The sequence below is a fragment of the Xiphias gladius genome, chromosome 19 (genome assembly GCF_016859285.1).
Source record: "Xiphias gladius isolate SHS-SW01 ecotype Sanya breed wild chromosome 19, ASM1685928v1, whole genome shotgun sequence".
NCBI lineage: Eukaryota > Metazoa > Chordata > Actinopteri > Istiophoriformes > Xiphiidae > Xiphias > Xiphias gladius.
This window is the reverse complement of record NC_053418.1, coordinates 9,508,416-9,531,636: the sequence shown is the minus strand read 5'-3', so window position 1 is coordinate 9,531,636 and position 23,221 is coordinate 9,508,416. Positions and strand designations below refer to the sequence as shown.

General features: G+C 37.4%; 1 protein-coding gene across 3 annotated transcripts in view; it reads left to right on the top strand.

The window, feature by feature from the left end:
- Positions 1-23,221, top strand: part of gpat2 (glycerol-3-phosphate acyltransferase 2, mitochondrial) — a 116,141-nt gene that overhangs the window by 52,981 nt on the left and 39,939 nt on the right. For all 3 annotated transcript variants that reach the window (XM_040155544.1, XM_040155543.1, XM_040155542.1), the window contains exon 2: positions 13,795-13,881. The gene's annotated coding sequence lies outside the window, so the exon portion shown is untranslated. The remainder of the gene's footprint in view (positions 1-13,794; positions 13,882-23,221) is intronic.

Below are 23,221 nucleotides of genomic sequence, written 5' to 3'. Positions count from 1 at the left end.
AGATTGCTGGAAAGTTAATAAACAACGGCCCCATCATTTTCCCTTTTCAGTATAACTAACATAAATGTATATATATATGTATAAGTATTGGTGGGGCTCTGATTAAAATGGAGGTTATAATCTAAAAGATTTTAACTTTTTAACTAAATTTAGTCACGTTTAACAGACAACTAGACACCTTTCCCGAGCTGTGCTGTTATTACCTGCTGCAACAATAAACTTCAATTTTGGGGGAAAATGGAAAGCAAGCCTCTGCCCAACAAAATAAATTTTACTTTTATTCATGCCCTTCAGTTCACCCCTGCCAGTGCAGCAATGGTGGCTTGTGCTGTAAAGCGGAACACATATATCAAATACTGGATTTGTCTGTAGACAAGTACACTTTATAATCTATTGTGCTGAACTCTTGGGTTGCCAAAGTTCATACCAGTGCCCATGCATCCAGTCTCGTTGTTGCCAAAAAAGAAGCTACAAAATTTAAATGCTGTGCTGTAAAAAATAGCTCCCCATAAAATTAAATTGTAGCCTAGTTGAACATATTACTCCAGTCTCCAGCCAGCGGATTATTTATGCTAACTAAACAGCTAACAGCTATTAATTCTCAAATATATCACAGCCCTACAATTAAAACAATTTCCACAGTCTATCAAAGATGACATAGTGCAAGGCTTGAACGCTGCCAGTACCAGTCAGCAGATGTCGAGAGTGAAACACTATTATCAAAGTAAACAGAGAGAGGGAGAGAGAGAGAGAGAGAGAACTTAAGACATTAAGACATTGTGTATGATCTATAAAAAGTTTGTCAATATTGCCTTGGGGGGGCATACTAATTTGGTTCCCAAGCTGTGCATTCTGTCAATCTCTATCAGAGCACAGCAATAATTGAATAAGCATGAGTTACCAACATCATCTATTCCACTGCTTATTGAATGTATAGGGACATTAGCAGACAGAGATGAGTTAGACATGTCGAACTGCATTGTGTTTGCGCGTGTGTGTGTGTGTGTGTGTATGTGTGTGTTTGCCAGCTGGGAATGACTGGGAATTCAACAGTGGGTGAAAGCAACTGCTGTAGAATTAGCAACATTAAAGTCTGAACATTACACTAATGAGTTGGAACTGCATCTGTACTGAAGGGGAAATGTGACTCATAATTAGGCCCGGGTAATATGCTGGAGCTGAAAAAAAAATTTCAGAGTTATGTCTGTATCATAGTTCAGTCACTTTATAGTCTTGGGGTTACTGATAGAATATTGTTGTTGTAACTCCTTAGTTTTTATATAAACTGCACTAAAATGGCAGAGGTTTAAAGCAGATTTATTTATGTTGACAATGCAGAGGCAGCACACCATCTCATACTCTGTTTAATTTAGCATTTCTTCACTTCTCAGTGCAGAGGAAAACTCTTTGTTATGGAAAGAAAACTCATATTCTGAACCTAATAGCACCTAAATAAATCAATTATCTGTGGAGTCAAGCAGGTACTGAAGTTGTGAAAGAGATTTCACAGACCGATGGTTGAGTACTGTAACTTCAGTAATCGGATCTGACAGGCGAAACCTGCTAAAAAAGCTCTGTAGTCTTAGCCCTTCATCCTCATCCATCCCTCCATTTCTCTCTGCTTATCCAGACCTGGCTTGTAGTGGCAGCAGGCTAAGCAAAGTAGCCCAGATGTCCTTATCCTGGTGTATCCCTAGGTGTTCCCAGACCTTGTGTCAGGGTAACATGCTTTTTTTAAGTACTTTTATGGAATAACTTAACAGAAATGCATGTTGTTTGAATTTATGTACTCAATCAGAATTGGCCTTTAAAAAGTCATTGGGGATGCTAATCAGGGATGTGAACGTTAACTCTAGTTTGATTAAATCGGCTATTCTACCTGGGAGCCTTATTATGAAATATAAATAAACGTAAAACGCCCGTATTTGCAGCGTATTAATTCATTAATTCATTTTAACCTATTAATTTATATCTTTATTTTTATATTATATTGTATTATATTTTTAACCTTTTATTTTTACTATTATTTTGAACTGAAATAATAACAACATACTCAGAGCCAACCAGCGTGCGTCTGCCCATATTTATATGATTTCAGAGAACGGAACTATATAAACTGATGATCCAAGCACAAGAACTATGAGGAATATACTCTCAAAAGCTCAAGCGTTGAACACAAAGTTTGATGAAACGACGTGATGCAGACAAGTTAGCCCCACTGTTTTTAGATGATATACCATGTTGGTTTTTGAGCTTTGATATGCAAACTGCTGTTTGCAAAGTTTATAATCAACTTTTTGGTCATCTGTTTTGCGAAAATGCAGCCACACTGACATTTTTTTTGACATGGTGTCAATTAGTTTGGTGCCAACTCTGAGTAAATCTTAAGTAAACGTTGAATGAGTTAGACCTAGCAGTCTCCATTAGGTTGGGTGAGTTCCTTTTTTTTGAAATGCAAAGAATACAATAGTGATGGACCGTGGCACAGTTATATTGGGCATTTAGAAGCCACTAGCACTGCCCACCTCTAAACACTACCTCCACTTTACTTCTTACCAATATCATGGGCAGAGCTGAAGCTGTGCAGATGTCATTTGCGTGATCTTAAGGAAGCGAATTTCCTTGTTGTCAGTCATGTAAAATTCATGCTGTCTTTGTCACTAAACATTGTGACTCAGTGCCCCTAAATTTTGCTGCGCTTCACTATAGTAGGTTGACAAGTTGACGTTAGCATAGCATGTCATGACCACAGTAGCTAGAGCTACACAGACAAGGAGCTGACTTGTCCCTGCTGTGATGCCTTTGCCTCTGTTTAACCAGTGGTAAGGTGCTCCCTTGTGGCTTACCAAAATAAAAGTGCTAATGAGGGTACAATGTTTCACCATGTTGTATAGTAAAACTAGTAGACCAGCAAACCTTAAATACTAATGTAAAAGGACAGTTGTAATCCTACTTATAATTCAGTTAAGTGTTTGTGACAAACGGAACAGTGGAGTATTTTTTGTATATGGACAAACAATACTGTTTACAAACAGTATTGGTGCAATAATTCACTTTCATTGCCAAAGTCTAGGCTGACAAAAGATGTAATATTAATTAAATATCACTTGGTCTCTACAGCTGTTCAGTCTCTCCTCTGATAACACCGGTAGTCTTTGGCTAGCCATATCTCTTATAGTCACAGTGTTGTGGTCTTTGGTCTTGGTGTGATTATGGCTTTGTGGTTCCTGAGCAGAGTCTTTTGCTCTCACTATATTTCTCTTCTGTCTGATTTGCTGTCGTCTAGCTTTCTAATCTCCTGCACTCCCCTGCTCTTCACTTCCCGGAAATAAATATTTGTTGGCTGATCATAATCAAGGTCACTGCCATTTACTTCCCCTCCTCACTGGCCAGACACTCCGTAATGTGGGCACCTTGTTACCTCCTCTCTCTGGGCTGCACTGACTGTGGCTGTCTTTCCCAACGCTTCTCCACAAATGTCTACAAATGTATTTATCGAAGAGTTGTGACAATCAATCCCAGGGGAGGGTGGAGCCATCTAATTAAGTACAGATAAAAGTCGTTGTTGTTTTCTGAGCCCTGATTAACACAAAAAGGAACATTCAATACAACCGCCAGTAGAGAATGCAAAGAATATTAAAATTATCAAAATATTTAAATGAGTAACACTAACTTACAAATAGAAATAAATCGAAATACAGTATAAATAGTGATAAATCAAAGAAAAAAAAGTTGACAATGTTAAAATGCACAGGATTTGGGCTGTTTTCACAAAACATCTTCAGAATAAGAGTACTTCCCAACTGGCACTCGTGCAAATAAAGGTTCTGTTGGAGCTAACATGGGAAAAAAGAGTAATTCACAAAGCACTTAAACCAGCTCCCCTAGTCACAAAAGGTAAGCAAAAATGTCTTCAGGGCTGTCAAAAGGCTGCTGGATTGAGGGCTCACCCTAATATGTGCAACAGCAAAAGATGATTTGTCTGTCAACAAGAATAAATATCAAATCCTATTAGCACTTAGTTGGTTGTTGAAAGCTAAAGTATAATACGCTTGACATTGTTGTCAACTGTCCAGGCTGAACCCATGAATCCTGTAGCGTGCAGTGTCTGAGGCTGCTGTTTCAAAGGAATCATGAACCAGCTGGATGTCACTTGGTCACTGCAGGTGGTGGCTCTTCACACACATTATCACTCCTCACACATCCACTCAGTTAATCCATGAGATAGCAGACAAAATTTTAGTTTGTTGTTTAAAATAGGATCATTTTATGGCTCAAATAAATAGTCACCAATAATTATAAATATTTCACATGTATTTGTATCTCCTGTTATTGAATTTTTTATGATGAATTAATTAATTAACTATCTTAGAATAGTCGCTATCAGTCACCGAAGATATACTGTAGCAAGTTAATTCATTCAGGCAACAGGATGTTGTCCATAAAGCAACAGGATCAACCTTGCTCTTTCATTCCTCTTAACTACAGACTTGAGTATTAAGTATACAGCTCTTATACACTCTAATGACACACAAAATATTAGCCTACTTTACAATGATTTGTCTGAGAAATTTAAGAATCAATTATTTTTTAACCCCTGCCTCATGGGAGGGACAGTGGAACACATGGGTGAGTGTAGGCTGTAGCTTTTTCATAGATAGAGAAAAGGTTTAGGCTTTGTACTAAGTGCTTAGCATGTTAAGTTAATAGTTGCACGTCAATTGCTTAAAGAGTTTATTTAAGAAAGTGATAAAAGAAGAGTACTCAAATCCAAAAAAGGATTGAAATTCTTTGATCAGAAAGTTTGCCCTGTGTGAGAAAGAACTTGCCAAGATTAAGTTGGTGGATTTAAGGTTGTCAAAAGTTGTCTAAAACCATTTTAAACTGTCCTAGGACATGCCTTCAATGTCATGTCTATCAGACCCGAAGTGAATTGGTCGAAGGACTTCTCTACTTGTCTTTTATCCCTCTTTATCTTTCGCCAGCAGTTGTTTTGTTCCTTTGTATCCTCTGACTGTCTTTGACTTTAAAGCCCAGTTGCTCCTTGATCCCTGGAGGCTGCACTTAGAGGAGTGGTGTCTGCATTATAAAAGCTATTTTAGTATTTTTAAGAGGTCAGACTTGGGGATCGGGAAGACAGAAGAAATAGGGAAGTATCAGTATCAACCAAATGATAAGATAAGTCATCCATCCCAAACAATAGTTTCACTCCACAAACCAGTGACTAGCAAATTATTATATCATAAGATTAGATAACATGAAGATCACTTGTCCTGCTTGGTTGACAAACTCTGAGCATTGAAAAGTAATGGGTACCTAAATTACCTCCTTACTTCTACCAAACAATTGCTAGGGAGCCTTATGTTTGGCAAATGCATTCGTGCTGAGTATTTCAAGTATTATAGGCCACCACAAATAAGTTATTGGAAGCATTAGAGTCCATTATATTATTCAGCGGCTGTGTAATAAAGTCACTTATTTGCAAGAATTGTTAACCCCATGCTTCGGTCCTTTTTCCCTCTTTTTTTGAAGGGTAATGTCTTAAATTAAGAGCGAACTTGATATTCAATTAAATAAGACAGAGTATTAAATAGATGGTTTTTAGGGAAGGTGATCGGTCTAATTTTATCTATAATGTTTATACATACAGTACATATCACTACACAAAGAGGCAACTCGTATGTAAAATGTAGTCAGATCCATATAGCGCCTAATGGAGTTAATTTACACAACAACCTAAGCAGAAAAACAGCCTATTGTTGGCCCTGGCACAAGCTATAGACCGCATAATTAAAAAATGTCAAATATTTTAATGATTCCTTCACAAAGAAATGTGTTTTTAATTAGACCCATCCAGGTATGAATGTAACATAGTAAACCATGATTCCTGGAAAAAGAGTATTTTGCATAGTGAATCTACCATGGTTAATATAATAAAGCTTTAAAATATCAACTGTTGTTAATACTCTATGTGACAAAAGATAGTGAGTATTTATAAATGAGCTAGCAAAGATGTGGACATTGGAGATCTGTCGAAAGCTAAGAGAGGACTGATATAATACAGAAATACAACTACTCAACCAGAATGTGTTCTACTTGAAACTACATTGGGTAAATTATTTGTGTACCCTTATTATAGCAAGACAGTAGTATCTCAGCATACACAGATGTTTCCTAGTCCCACAGCACCTAGTTTAGATGTGCAGCATCATCTGTTGCTCTAGCTAAGGGGTATTTGTTTGGCTAATAATTTGGTGGCTCAAACTGTTTGATTTGTTGAAGACACTTCCTTTTGGCTGTAAGTCTTACCTATTATTTCACATTGTTTCTTCCTAGTTATTTCCCCTTGAATTATGTTCCATACAGGAGGTGCTACTACAATAATTATGTGCTTCCCATACAAAAAAAACCCCACTGTCGTTTGATTGGACACCCAGCCCAGCCTGATGCTGCTGCTAGAGAATGAATCTGAGTTTGTGCAGTGGTGGGTGTGTGCAGTTTTCTCTTCGCCACCCAGGGACTCCCATGTCTTGCATATCTCACGCGAAATTGATCTCCTGGGGCCTCCTGTTCGTGTTGAGTGCAACTTGATAAACTTCACCGTTGGCCAATAGCAAGCCTGTCTAGACAGTTCTGACCTTTGTGGGAATGGAGAGCTGAAGAGTGCAAAATGGAGGAAGCTGTTGCAGCTTATTAGCTGTGTCATACAATCCACTTTTATATGACACTGCTCTGCTTCAGTATAAACAGCTCCATGAATAAGGCACGGTTTGCAAACAGGTATGAGTAGATAGTACAAATACGTATTGAATAAACTATGTTTAACTTACTGTCTTGTCGTGTCAAAGAGTGGTTGTGAGGTAGAGAGTCTGTCTTTGTGAATTAATCATAAAAACAAAATACCAGCATATAGAGACAATCTTTCCATATTGTTTAAGGTATTTGTATGGCTAACAAAACTAACATTTGACCAATTAAACATTTTTATATATACACTTCAAACTGAACAGAGAGGTGGGACTTTAAACACAAGTTGTTACAGTCCAGGTGAAAACTGCTTTTTACAGTCACAGGCACATTCACTTGGGGTTGGCATGTTAACACTTCCTACCCAGTCCACTTCTTCTCAGCCACACTCCCATCACAATCCCTTATCAAAGCTGGGACCCATACTACCCTAACAGCCGATCAGGACAGGTGGTGCTGTGACAAGAATGTGAGGTAAACATCCACCACATGGCAGAAAAACACTCCCAAAACTGTTTTATTGCAACTTTAAAGTCTAATCACTTTTACACGTCACACACACAGAAAAATGAACAACTAGATGAACTTGTTAACTCAAATTCTTTATTGTAGCCTCTTAAGGTTCAGAGAGTGGATGAGTACCACAGTTAGTATGTATTCATTGTTATTTTAGGCATATGGACATGTTTTTGAATGTAAATGTGTTCATATCAAGGTCACTTTTCGGGAAACTGGAACTATGATACTGAAACCAACAAATTCATAATTAATAAATCTTTGGCAGACAGCAGCACAGACCTTCTCAATGGACCACAGGCTGCTGTTTGATGTTATATTCCCTGCCTCACTGTCACTATTTTTACTGTGAGAAGAGACCACCTCCTGGTTCTTGTGGCCTTGAACCACAAGTGTCCAAATTAGTAACACTTTGTCGAAAGCTGTGGTTTGTGATATCGTACAGTTTGGTGCTATGACCATAGTAACCATTGTCCCTGCAATCATTTTTTTACAGTTTCTTATTTTGTGTATTTGTGTATTTTGATGGGTGACACACTTCACAAAACCAGTCAGTGTTTCACAAGCTTTATTTTTGCCTGGTCATGCACATACCTGACCAATTGCTAAACTGTAGGAAGTTTGTAGATCATGGTGTGACTATGTTCCCCTCAAATAGCCGGAACCTTTTGACAACTATTAAAAGTAAGCATTGTAGATGTAAAATGTAGCATGTTTCTGCAACTTCATGGCCTGTTTCTGGTATCATATTTATCCAGAAACCAATTCTCAGCCATAGTCTAGGAGAAGTGTGATGTTTAAAAAAAATCTTGCCAAATTTTTGTCTGTTTGTAAACTGGAATGATGAGACCAATGAGAGCTTAACTGAATCCTTGATGAGAGTTTAACTGAAAAACTTAAAAATACAATGATTTTCAGGCAAGCTCTGAAGTGATTAGGAGCTTCTTTTTTTCTAAGTGGATTAATGGGCATTTATTTGAGACAGACATCAGAGATAATATCCTCGGAAAGTGTAAGCCACACTGAATCTAAAGATATGTGTATCATGTCTGTGTGTTCAGATTTATCTGAGTTACGACTCAGAGAGTGAGTGTGAATTTTAATACAAATTGCAGCAATTGGGAGATAAGAGTTTTAAAGTACCATCATTTCCTCTATGAGCTGTGTGTCACAGCCAACGCTGAAGCAACTGCTGACTATTTATAAGCCGGACAAACTGTATCAACTAACCTCCTTTTTTTTCATATACAGGAATGCACCTGAAAATCTCCAATCTGGACTAATTTGAGATGCCAAAGTGCTTGAAATATTAGATGACAGTAGTTGTTACATGACATAATTGCAATCATTCTGAGCTGGTGATATTGAATACTTATACTTGAGTTAGTCCTCTTCAATTTAACCCACACTCTGTACCAGATTTGCACTTCTGATGAGATTGATTAAAAATGCACTAACCTGTGCATTCATATTGCATGTGTTTGCATAAAGTAGGCATGGGTATGACAACAAGTTGAAGTTCTACTTGTCTGGTTGTCATCCTGCAACAGAGACAGATGTGGACATTTACAGTACACCCATTTCTCTTCTCATCAAAGCCATCCGCATCAAATTGCCATGATTCATTCCAGCTTTTTTATTTTTATTTTTCATTTGAGTGATTTGTGCCATGTTTTATTTGGAATGCTATCCAGAGCTGCAAACAAATTTGGGTGGAGGGAATCAGGTATAGAAAGACTGAAGGTGAGGGAGTGGGCGACAGATGGGAAGCATAGACTCTGGTCTCAGCTAAATGAGCTGTTGCTGGAATTATTGGTCGAATCAATCTGAGTGCCAGTGATGCTAAGGCTGTCTACCTGCAGGGCTGGAGAAGGAGTTTTATGATATCGTTTTCCTGGAGTGGGACTAACGCCTACACACACACACACACACACACACACACACACACACACACACACACACACACACACACACACACACGTCTCCATGACTTCAGAGGACATTGACTTACATACATTTCCTGGAGACTTACTCGAATGTTAACCACAACTACTACTTGCCTAACCCTAACCCTTCCCCTAACCTTACCTTAAAATAACCTTAAAACATGTCTTCACCTTAAAATTGAATGAATTATGTTATGGGGACTTTATGGCAACTTTTTGTCACCATAAGGAAGACAAGTCCCCATGATGCGACTGTGTAAAAAGATTTAGGTCCCCACAACATAATACCTGGACCACACACACACACACACACACACACACACACACACACACACACACACACACACACACACACACACACACACACACACACACACATACGAGGTAAGGCCTCTGGTCATTATCAGGAGTGTATGATTATATATCTGCAATCCTTGAACTGCGTTGACATTTAGTGTAAGTAATTGTTGTCTGTTAGTGATTTACTGCCTAAAAAGTGGATTATATTGTGATTGTAGCGAGAAGTTTTAAAAGTTTTGTCATGGTCACTGAACTTTGGCTAACTTTTGGAAACACCATATACCATACACTGAATGACCAGAAACACAGGAACTATTAACTTTGTAATGCAGTCCAACAGCAATGGGTATGACCTTTGTAAAAACTGACACTGTGTAAAAAAGGTGTTTATTCAGCTGACAATAGAAAATGTCTATAGTTTCATATTATGCTCTGTTGTTTATTTCATTATGTTGCATATCACACTCTTTACGGCAATATTTTTGGTAATTTGGACGATGCTTTGCATTCTTCCATATGGCACGGGGACACTTTGACATGTGGACTGAAGGAGCAGGGGATCGAACCACCGACCTCCCAGTTAGTAAATGACTTGCTCTACCTCCTGAGCCACAGCCACCCAAGACAAAACAAGCTCATACGTAAAAGAGCGGCTCCTTCGTGGTTTGGGTATGAAAAGTCTGACACAGACCAGAAAACCGTGCTTTGCAAATTATGCCGCAGACAGGTTCCCAAAACAGACTCAAACATCACAAACTGCTTTTACCACTTATTCAAGAATCATGTAAAACAGTCGGAGAGAGTCAACGGATGCCACAAAAGTGCTCAAAACAAACCCAAGACTCAGACGTTAAAAGAGGCTATTGCCCGTGGCACACCATATGGCAAAGAAGATAGAAGGAAATAACAGCTGCCATTGCAGCAACTTAGATCTGCAAAGACCTGGCCCCAATTTACACGGTCGAGAAACATGGGTTTCGTGAGTTGGTGCTAACACTCAACTCAAGGTACAGAATGCCAAGCTAAAATATAATGTAATAAGAAATAGACCTTTCCATGTGGTCATTTTATGTAAACTATTTATTAATTGAAAACGTGCTATATGGTGATATTTATCATTATCTGGATATGAAGTGACCTATATTGGGATATGAGATTTTGGTCATATCGCAGAGCACTAAGGGCTACCATGTTGCATAACATTGTGCTGGTGTTTCTGTTTGCCTGGTTATTCACTACAAATGTATGTTTGCACTTATTGGAATGCTTGAACTGTTGACTAAAGATGATTTTTTTTTTTTTTAATAATAAGTTTAAAAAAAAAAGTTAAATATATTAATGTTTGTATTATAATGTTAAAATTAAATGTTGCATTCTTACATTATTAGGGCAGCAACTAATTATATTCATTATTTATTAATCTGCAGATGGATTAATCGATCATTAAAAACAGCAGTCAAAGTTTTCTAGAGTCTAAAGTGACATCTTCAAATGTCGTGTTTTGTTCAGTAGTCCAAAACCAAAAGACAATTAGTTCACTGTAATATAAAACATGGAAAAACAGCAAATATTTACATTTGAGAACCCAGCACCAGAGAATTTGGGGCATTTTTTGATTAAAAAAAATTTACTTAAGCAGTCAAATGATTATAAAAATAATTGCTGATTATTTATCTGTTGATTCGGCTCTAAATCTTATTAAAATATATTGTCTTCTAGCTTACTAAAATGTATGTACATTTTTGGTTATTGCATGGCACAAAGTAGACATCTTATACTTTAAGCCAAGACAGAACATGTACAGTAATGGATTGAAAATGACAATACAATGTAAATTGGCTGTCTCTGCTTAACTAAGGTGTTCCTTGGCTCTATCTTTGAAACATTCCCACAGAATGTACAGTATACAGTTATTTGTCTTACGGTCTTGGTTGTTACTGCCAATACTTAAGGGATTAATTTGTCAGTCAGACAAATTGATGATGGGGCTAACCCTGACCATGACCTGGACCCTATTGATTAAGCCTCGATGAGTAAAATGCCCTGAGACAAGATGATTGGACCACATTTCAATAACAGTTGTTGTATGCAACTGTTTTCCTGCCTGTCAGCTCTTTGTAGCCAGCAGTGGGATCCTGGGGATGCTGATGCTGGAGAGCCACAATGATTCAGGCTAATTTGATTAGTAGTCTCCAGAAGGAAACTTCATGAATTAAAAAGTTATGAACTGATTATCACATAAATTGCCCCGTCAAATAGATTCTACTTCCTCTGCAGTGTGAATGTGTGCATTATTTGTGTGTGTGTGTGAGGGGAAGATAGTCAGAAAGTAAGATCCATCCAAGATAACTCGCTCTCCATTAATTATATCAACAGCGCAAATAATTCTAGTGTGGTTCTTTATTACCATCATCAGTTTTATTGGTGTTGTTAATACTATGGTTTGTTCCTCTGGCACTCTAATGCAGAAGAGATGAGTGGATCAATCACAGCTAGATTGGCTCCTGGAGGAGAGAGACAGGCAGAGTGAGCGGCAGTAGATAAACAGCAAAGAAGAAAAAGAAAGATGATATGAAAGAGAGAACAGAATAATTGAAAAAATGGGCAGAAATTAGTTATTAGTCAACAGAGAGGAACCAAGTGAGACAGAAGAAATAAAATAGGTTGCCCTGGATTGTGTGTCCTCTGTGGGCATAAAAGTGATTTAAATTTATTAAAAAAAAACAAAAAAACAAAAAAAACAGCAAATGTGCTGAGAGGGAGGAAGTCTTTTTCTGCATCTTCACCACCAATAGCCGTGGTCTGAGGCATTATGTTTTTGAGTTGTCAGTCCATCAGATATAAATGTAAACTGCAACTTTACTGGTTGGCTGAGGCATACTCCCATGAGGCAGGAATTCTAGTTGTTCTTTAAAATGGAAGGATATGCTTTTGCAAGGAGTAAGGAGTATCAAGATGAGAATAATAGAGAGACAGTGAAAGCAAATAAAATGAGTGCTTTACTTTTCTTTGTGCTACAGACGAAAACACTAATACTCTAATACTAATACAAACTACTGTGTGTTTCATGTTATACCTAATTTAGGTATAACAGGAGACTGTTTAATCCTTTTTTCAGACAGCACCATCAGACTAATAACATTGTCACTACTGCTATCTACGGTAGCTAGCAGTAAGTCTTGTGGTATTAGAAACGTCTTTAAAAGTCTTACATTTAACTTGGTAAACTCTGCAGAAACCTTGAAAAAAGAAGAGTTACAAAAATAAATAAATAATCTGGAAAATAAGGCAACAAAAATCTAAAAGTATTTGACGTGACATGTGGGGTGTTAGTATCTGTGGGTGAAAGTTTAGGCAGCTAACTCTATTATGTTAAACTCAGTATTGTGCACACACGCACATACAACAATTGTCAGTCGGTTTGTCATTTTAGTAGTAGGAAGCATGGTTTTTCAGTGGGAACTATTGCATTGTAATTTCATTATTTCTGTGGAATTGCCCTCAATACTTTACATGATATTTCCTTAAGTTTCATCACATAAATTGGTAAAGCACCATTTTTCTCCTCAAATGTCTCATTTGGAAGTGGAGATTTAAGTAGTCTCAGCACTCCAGGTGAATTATTCCTGTATAGGCATGTACGTTTTATATTGATAAGGGCATTCTTAAGGTAGAACGTAGGGATAGACAGCAATCTGTACCAACTGATATTCATTATAAATGACTTGATCAGGGGTCTTAAATTCAATGATCAAAGCAGAGTTGAGAAAAAATCTAATCACAAAACAAAGAGAGCAAGCCAGTAAATGTCATTCAGTGTTTTCACTGCCAAATCCATCATGGCTCATAATTTCTGAGACACCTCATGGCTCGCTTCCTGTCTGTCTAGCTCCGAACAAACTCAGTGCTGTTGATGCAGGAAGGAATTATGGTTAGGCTACTAGTGGCTTGCATGATTGGGGTGCTGTGTTAACAAGCTACGAGCTACTGGAGCTAACACAGTTAACGGTGAATATCATTTTGAAATGAAAACAAGCTTCAGAGAGTATAATTTTTCTTGTATCAGTGTTTTGTATTACTCCAATGTAAGCTAGCTTGTCAAAATTTAATTTTGCGTAAAAGTACATCTTTGTCACATGATTCTGATCTAATTTTTGCAACCACAAACAACTGACCACAGTGGGACTTGAGATTAAAAAGTGAGGATGCCATAGTGTTGGAATTGAAGATGGAATAATGACCATGTAAAATATGATGTCACCTCCTGTTTGACATTTTTCACCAGGTGTATGAAAGTGTGATTCATCAGGCTGATCTGTGATCACTCAGAGAGCCATAACCTGAGGCAGGATACCTGACCAGCATTTTTAAGGTAAGGACAAGGTTGCTGAATGTAACATAATATAGTTAATCACCTTGCAGATAAATCTGCTGACTATTTTCTCAATTAAGTGGTTAATTGCCTGGTCTATAAAATGTCAGAAAATAGTTACAAATGATCATTTTTCACAGCCAGAGGTGTTGTATTCATATAGCTTTACATTCAAACGAATGTACAAAACCTGAAGATATTCAGTTATGTCATCATATACAGCAAAAGAAGCATCAAGTCCTCACATCTGAGAAGCTGAAACATTTTTCTTTGAGAAATTACTAAAACTAGTAACCGATTATGAAAATAGTTGCAGGTTAATTTTCTGTTGATAGACTAATTGATTAAATGACCAATTGTTGGAGCTATAAGTCACTTTAGAAAAGAGAGTTTTGTGGAAATCTTCGGGAGTAATGAGCTTTTCTGAAAAATGTTTAAAAGTTAGAATCAGCCAGCCAGAAATTGGATTTGTTGACTCGTATGACATGAAAATTGTGATCAGTATTAGCACTAAAATCCTGATTGGAGCATCCTTTTTAGACAGACGCAAGACATTGTAACAAATGCCTTATCCTGTTGGTGAGATATGGAGAGCAAACTGGGGATGAAAGAAAAGAGGAGAGTAGACGATTGTTATTACCAGACAGTAAATGATGGGGAAGATCAGGGACAGAAGAATGGCAAGGGTGGAAAATTTTTCAATGAAAGGGAAGACAGCAGATGATGAAAGAAGCAAAGACAGAAGATAAAGGAATAAGTCAAGAAACACGGTGATATGAAAGTAGAGTGAATGTGGACGAGTGTGAGCAGAAGAGTTCTATGTTTCACATCAAAGAAGCAGAACAGAAAAATGATTATTTAGCTCTTTGTTATGGTTGCTAAAAAATTCAAGAGAGAGGCAAGGAGTGGTGCAGAGACTGTGTAGCCAAAGAGGTGGAGTTTAGGAGGAGCAGATGAGAGCGAGGGTTAGCAGTAAGACAGAAAAAGCCAAGGCAGTCTTTTGTAGTGTAATGAGAAGAGTTCTTACCACAGGCCACCATTGGGGATGTTTCTGTTTCTGTTCTCTTGAGTGCCTATCTGCACAGATGGTTGAGAGAAGGAAGGGAGTAGGGGGGACACGAGACAGAGGACACAGAGGTGGAGACAGAGGAGTGAATGCTTCGGGGTGTCATGTTATAAAGAAAATTTGCACACACCTGTGGGGCTTTTTCGCTAATACAATATGTTCGGCCATTGATTGCCATCAGTTGTGTATTCTCAGATCTACTGTGTGTGCTCCTGTTTAGCTACATTATGTGTCTTCCTAGCTGCACGAGGATCCTTTCATGCCTCACTGTAACCATCACAATAGATTTTTTTGATTAGTCTGAAGCAACAGGTGAGCAGCTTTGTGTTTCTGCCCCCTCTTTCATTTTAGCCGACAAAGTTACTGGATGGTTATATTCATATCTGCATTATGCAATGTCCTAAGGACCAGTTGCACAAGGAGTCTTACATAAGTATTAATGTATTCGTTACTGCCACTATTTTCCAAAATGTACAGCACTACCTTTATTACTACCACAAATTATTTACAGAAATGCATGTATTAAAATCTGATGTCAATACATTTAAATGCAACAAGTGTCTGGTGCTGGGCTAAAACTGTTACTCACTGAAGTAAAAATTATTACGATAATGTAATATTGTAATAATAATATTAATGTTGTTTTTTTTCTTGTGTGTATACAGAAAATCTGTGTTGCTTGGGAATATTGTAAATTACAGGTTGTTTTGTACTAGTGGTTTCCTGTGTGCTTACCCATGCATGGAATTACTTGTCCAAGCCATTTAAGGGCACTTGTGATTTTTTTGTACAGGTCTTTATATAGGCAGTTTTAACCTTTTCCTTACTTTCATGGTGTGGAACTTCAGATGTGCTCAACAAAAATTGGGGCAGTCAACTGTAACATTGGCTGATGTTCAAATGTTACAAGTCACTAGTGACTTGACTTAGAATTTTCCGACTATAAGACAAAATAGTTAAAATAGTTTTCAAAGCCTAGTCCATCATGAGCTAGACATTTTCAGTGAGAGTGAACAAAAAAAAAAGATCTTTATCCGTAGAGAGCTAGAAAGACCAGCAGAAGGGTGTGATAAAGTGAGTGTCAAGTTCTTCAGATGAGGAGTGTACTGCACAGGGAAACTAAAGCCACAAAATTACATCCTTTGTTTCTCTTCTTTTTTGTCTTCTCATCTCGTCTTTTCCCCTTTCTTTCTGGAGATAAAGTAAACAGAAATTGACCAGCATTTATTACAGGATTACTTCAATAATGATTAAAGGTAGTGATTTTAGGTGAAAGTGCCGTTACGATGATGTTTATTCAAAATACAACTTTCCTTAATTTATCTAGTTAGAACATACAAATGGTGCACTAGAAGAGGCCATGGCTGGAGCTCAGAGTACACTAAATGTACCCAAAAAAGTAATCACAAACCCAATACAGCCAATCCAAAACTACAAAACTCTTGGGAATAAACCAAAACTACAAAACTCTTGGGAATAAACCAAAACTACAAAACCAACACCAGAGTCCACAAACAGCAGAAATGGCAAAAAATAACTACTGTTAATCTATTAGAGTAAATTGTAGCCAGTCCAGTGCCATACCTGTACACAGGGTTATTTTGGGCTTGGACACAGGGTACAGTCTCTCCTGCTTCTCACAATAAGTGACTTAAGATACAAACTGTAACAATGCTGAAAAAGAATCTAGTGTTATGGGTTTTTTCCTTGATCCAAATGATTCTACGTCAGTAACTACTGGGGAACACAGCAAGAAAAGATCCAATAAAGGTCTACGGGAAATGATCTTTCAAATAAACATTGATGATGTTGTACCTGCTCGTGCTTTTTGTACCGTAGACAAAATATTGGTGTACTTCTTAGAGCCAACATTAACCACCTACACTCCACCCAAAGGACCTTTAGTATAGAGTATAAAGGGCAGCTTGACAAGAGCACCACGCAGTTGATATGGACAGAAGTGACAATATAGTCATTAGAATACACATTTAGATCTATTGAAGTTTTACAAATAATAAAACTGTTAGGCATCCCAAATCCATATTGTACAGTTACGCAATCCTTTATTAACCAGCTGTTTATTCATACTATAAATCCTTGGTATTATCCAATAATGATCACCAAATTACTCTTACTTATGAAAACACAATTTATTTTGCAGGAATTAAAACTCCAAAACCTATTCTTGTCATTTAAAATTCAGCACTAATAAAAAAGTATATTCGTGAATATTACTTTGAATTTGACCTGAGGAGCTCTAACTAAATGCAGCTGCGGATGAGGTCAAAATATGTTGAATTTCCACAAAAACCATCAGAAGTAATGAGGCACCTTGAACTCCCTCTTGCTCTAATTTCCCTGAAACTTGCATGGACTGATTTCTAAGGAGTTATCCTCTGCCACAGACTTTCCATTGATCAGATGGATTTCTACATGAAAACACGCAAAGCGCCATCAAATAGCTCTCAAAACAACTAAAGACTAAGCTTTGTTCACAAAATAATGTTAATTACAATTACTAGCACTGACGCTAAAAGGTGGGTCATATTAGGTTGAATACCAACCAGCAGCCTGTGTCAGAAATTAAAGAGGTCTTGCACCAAGCACCTTGATATCTTTTCAATGTTACACATGCATTATAGTCGACAAATTCTGATGACTGATTTGCAACCAAATATGACAAAGCTTTGCATCAGTGTTTTCAGTAGTGAGTTACTTACTCTCTAAATCTCACTGCATTCAGTCTTAACATTATTTTTGGCTGGACCGCAAACAGAGGGGCCGCACAGCAGCTGCCACAAAAATTAATGAGCTTCTAACGTTCCCTCTGAGTGATCATTTTACAAGTAAATATAGCTGAAATTACGGCACAGACGTCTTTAACTTAAGTGTATGATGATTTTGTCAGACAACATAATGGTTAAAAAATAAGGATTTTGGTAGTGCAGAGCAGCTGCTTTGAAAGGGCTTGGAAGTGGCTGCTGGTTAACATGTAGTCTTAATGGGCCGTGTTTCAGTCACTATTTCATATTTGTTGCTTTGTCTGACAAAAGAAACAGAAAAACATTAAATGAGAACAGCTTTATAGGGAATTTGGCTGTATTAAATGACTGTATATGTGAACATAGACAGTAGGAGAGAAGCAAACAGATAAAGGGCAGTCCAGCCTTTTACTAGGTTTAAGCTTAGTCTTGTTTTACCTCCTGTGGTTGTGGCTGTTATTTGAACTTGTCTCTCAGTGTGTGTCTCTGCTGTCTACGCTGAAACATTTTGACTTGTATGTTTTGTATTATAACCAATTGAGTTTTCAAATTTGTTTTCTAAATGGATTTCCTTGTATAAATGAAGGTTAACACAAAAAATGGGATGGGGTATAGTGCTGAGGTTTAGTTAAACATTAGTTTACTTTAGTAAAACAGATTGAACATTTTTCAACCTGAGTTTGACTATTATTCATTCAAGATTATCGATCACAGGTTACCCTGAAGGAAAAGGTTTACTTTCAGCATTTGAGATTTTCTGCAAGAATCTGTGTGACATGAATTTTGTACCAGTCGGGACCCCAGTCAACTGATGTAGATCAGACCTACTGTATGCCAGACCTTGTATAAATACGTATACTAAATTTGTTGCAGTGTTTTTTACATTGGAGATACAACATTGATTTTTTTTTTACCTTATTGAAAATAGCAAGAATGAGAGGACATAAAGTCACTACAACTACAGCAAATAATATAGAATAATAGAAAATTCCCGTAATTTAAAAAAAAAAAAAAATGCTTCCTTTCATACCAAAGCTTTCAGATCTGCATTAAGACCAGGTCAGACACAGGGAGTTGAGGTATTTTTCTGCCAGTCGTTAAGGAAGATGACTTTTCGCTAAAATGACTGGGCATTGTTTACCTCGGTTCCAGGGTCACTGGCAACCCTCTGAATTTTGTATTTTCTATAATGCTCTATGTATGCATTCCGCTATAAATAAAACAGCACATGGCTCCAATAACCTGGAGGAGTTGAGGCCAGCTGGAAACAGCATTAGCTACTAACGCTACTGTTACTTACTTTGTGTTGACTGTTCCTTTCAGTAACTTCACTGTCAGTACTCATGTTGCGCTCTTAAAAAAAAGTAGCAGGGTTTAAGGTGCCACTTGCATATTTTCCGATCCAATTGCGATGTATTTGTTTTCCTATAACAGATTGGCTAATCTATATCCCCACACTTTTTCCTTAAAATAGTAATGTTGTGATTAATTATTGCGTACAGTGTGATCAGTCAGTAATCAACTGAGCTGAATCAGACTGATCATGAAGCATCTCATCTCACTATCAATGTAGTTACTACATGACAGCTGTCTCACTCTTTAATTACATGGCCTTTGCTATGTGATGTAGCACAACTGCTTGTTTTCCTTGCGTTTACCCTGCAGCTTAATTAGCCTAATATTGTACCTCATAAAATTGTTACAATTTCTTGTGACATTATGAAGCGTCGGGGCACGTCCAGTATAAAACCCTACAAAAACTCTGAAGTCAGGTTGGCTGTGCTAACCTTTTTGCAACAGCAAATACAGGTTTTTTTCAGTGTCCCTGCTTTAGTCTGAAATGATTTGAAGCAAGTTTTTGTCTTTGTTTTTCTTATAATATCTAAAACTAATAAATAAAACTTATGATCTCGCAAAGAGAGTTCTTGTTAAAAACTCCCAGGACTGTTAAATTTCCAGCCAACTTCATGAAACTTCCTTAAAGGCTGTTTGAAACAAATTTTTAATCTTTTTTAACAAAAAACAAACATTTTTTCCCTTCTGTTTCACGTCCTCTCACTTCGTCTGACTGTTTCATGCCTCTGGATTGAAAATAATTTTGTTCGGTGTCTGTCTTGTTTTAATAAATAAGTTGTACATTGTTTTGAGAATCAGCCTCAGAGGAGGTTTTGGTATTTTTCACTTCGTAGAGAAGTGATAGAGATTGGCAAAAAAGGTAAACAGTGACACCACTGTGTTCCTTTAACCATACACCCACAGCAAAAGAGAAAAAGAGAGGGAGGGGGAAATTCACATAGAATATTCACCCTTGTCAGCCCACGGGCTCCTCATTGAGCCCACTAATGACCCTCACATGTTTTCCTCTTTGACTCTGACATATAACCACAGAGCCCTCAGCCTTGATTGTATTAGATTTAACTGCTGTTAAAGTTGTGATCATGAGACCTCAATAAATTGCCTTCTTTCTCTTTTTTTCTCAGAAGGCTCCTAAACCATGTGGAAAAATTGCATACACATTCACATTACCCTTTTAGTGACTATAAACACACACAAAAGAAGTTTAGTATTACAAATAAATATGCTTGGCATCAAGTACCATTACATATCAAAAGTATATTGCACACGAAGAGGCCTTCTCTACATAAATCCAAGGATAACATCAACATTAGTTACCATAAATAGGTGATAGTAAAGAAAAGAGACATACAGTATGCATCATATTGGGCTTTAGATATGGGCCAGGTGGTGGAACGACTGTACTAACAAAGCAATATGATTAAAAAGGCAGTATAACTGGCAAATATTAGTTATTAGTTGAAAAAAACACGGTCCACTCAATAGCTACTCTGAAGCTTTCAACCATATCTCACTACTTTCAAGTTTTGCCCCCAATCCAGTTCACGATGCTGAACGTTGATTCATTGTTTATTATAGTTTTATTTGCACTTTTGCACATTTAAAGCGGCACTCAACTGATTCCATACATGAAGTTCAGTTATGAGAAATACTATTACAACCTGAGAAAACAGTTGAATAAAGTCTTCTGAGGGTCTGGAGGGAACTCTCTATGCTCTGAGTAAATAACCCTAATGATGTCATTCATGTTGCATTATGGGAAATGTAAGGTCCAAGATTTTTGAGTCCAGACCATGGCTGTATTAAATGAACTGGATACCTAGCTTCCAGGTTTTCTTCCATGTTGTGTGGCCCACTGAACTTGTGCATTAGTATTTCTCCCACTGGCTCCGCCCACATGTTCCCGCTTGACCCATGGACCCATGGACATCGGGGTGACATCATATAGATAAAGATATATTTTCTAGGCTCTGGGAATTTTTTTCATATATATAACTCTTAGGGGTTAAAAACTCATAATACAAAGAGAAATACTTGAGCAGTTGGAGGTGTCCTTTCAAGAGTTTTAAAGTTCTTTTCTTTTGTATTGGTGGTCTGTGGGGAAAATGCTTTTTGGGCCTCAGGGGATATTTTCATTGCAGTCCCCTGCATGGCCACTGGGACAAATTGGCAGCAGAGTTAGCTGAGTGGCGGTGCTGGATCTCTCTCTCTCTCTCAATGCATCCATGGGCCTGACTCATAATGGTGGCTAAAAGTTAGGTTATCTTGGCCTCTGCTGCTTCAGCTTTGGCCATTTTTTAAAAATCACTTTCTCACAAGCTCCTGACAGCTTAGACTGACAGTTTATCGCAGCAATAGAAGAGCAACAGAGGGAATCCTGGAACATTTGTCCATTTGCCGCAATGACCAACTTAGAGAAACTGGGAAGCAAAAATGAAAAACAGACTCGCAACCAAAAAAGAGAAATGCAAATCGAAAGAAGTAACATTTCTTTGCATTTCACATTACAGCCCTTTATCATATTTTTGAATGATAGTATTTGTGTTCTGTCTTGCTCATTCTACTTTGATCTCAGTCTTCAGTGCCTAATCATTTCACTCACAACTTTAACCACTTTACCTTGTAGTTTGTCAAGATATATCCAGCTTGTATATGATTTGTCTGATTCTTATGCACACCTGTGTCACTGTCTGTTCCTGGTGTAATTTAAAGTTGCTGTCATTTTTTTTCGTACACTGTCTCTATAACTCCTGTGGCCATGAATGCAGATACAGATAATTATAAACCACTCTGTCTCCCATTATTCATCTGTAAGTCAGACATCATTGAAGAACGTAGCATACACGTACACGCACACACACACACACACACATGTTCTGGCTTTGTGAGGGCACTCACTGACATAATAAATTCCCCAGCCCTCCGTACCTCTGACCGTAACCTAAACCTAATTCTAACCTGAACCCTAAAACCAAGTCTTAACCCTCAAACAGCCCTTTGAAGGTGTGTCAGAGAGCGAGGACCGACCAAAATGTCCTTGCTCCAGAGGTCTCAAACTGGTCCTAACAATGCATAGCCATACAAATACACACACACACACACAGACTCAAACACACGGCCCTTCACCCCAGTTGAACTCAGATTTTTTATAGGGTCTGTTCAGTTGTACATCACAGCATAATCTTTCTGCCACATCTATCACAATTTACTTGAACCCTAGTGGCTGTCTGCGTGTGTGTGCGAGTGTGTGAAAACGTAAATGTCAGTGTGAGTGTGAGATCAATGCCTTCACGCTTACAAAGATTATAGGTGTAGCACTGATGTTTGAATGAATGCACTCTTATCATCCAGTTGAGGCATTTCAGTGGTCGTATGTTTGACTATCATCAAGGGACAGCCTGAACAGAACCAAGAGCCTCAGAGACCTGACTTCCCTGTTTACTTTTGTAGACCTGAAATGATTAGTCTGTTAATTTATTCATTAATTGAAATGTGAAATGTGCTTTTGAAAATTAAATATTTTTTTAGTATTTTATAATCGTTAACTGAATATCTTTGGATTTCAGAAATAAAACGACATTTTAGGATGTTGCGATGGGCTCTGCAAAGTTGTGATTGGAATCTTATGTTATTTGCTGACATTTTGTAGAGCAAACAGCTAATAAACCAAAAAAAATTAATCAGATTAATTCATGAAAGTAAAGGTTATTTTCAGTCTTATCATTTTAATTAGCCATCTAAACTGAGTAATACTTAACAAGCATACAGCAAATTTTACTTTTTGCTAGAGATGAGTAATGGATGGACAGAAAATTAAACAGCAGAAACTTTGACAATCAATTAATCAGTAAAAAGTTAACTTTTCTCTTTGACTTTGTTCTTTCGGTCACAAAAAAAAAAAAATTTTTAACATGTTACCTTGGGTTTTGGAAAACAGTGTTGGGCATTTTTCAGAATTTTCACAATTTTATTGACTATATGGTCAATTGAGATGATAAATGGCATATTAATTGGTAATTAATAAAATTGTTAGTTGCAGCCCTTCTGTCTACCCTTCTTCAAATGCACTGTAGCTCAGTGTTTTCTTAGCCGCCCTTAAACTCAACTATCAAATTTCAATAACTGCAAAAAGTTTTGAAAGAACTCAAAGGAGTGT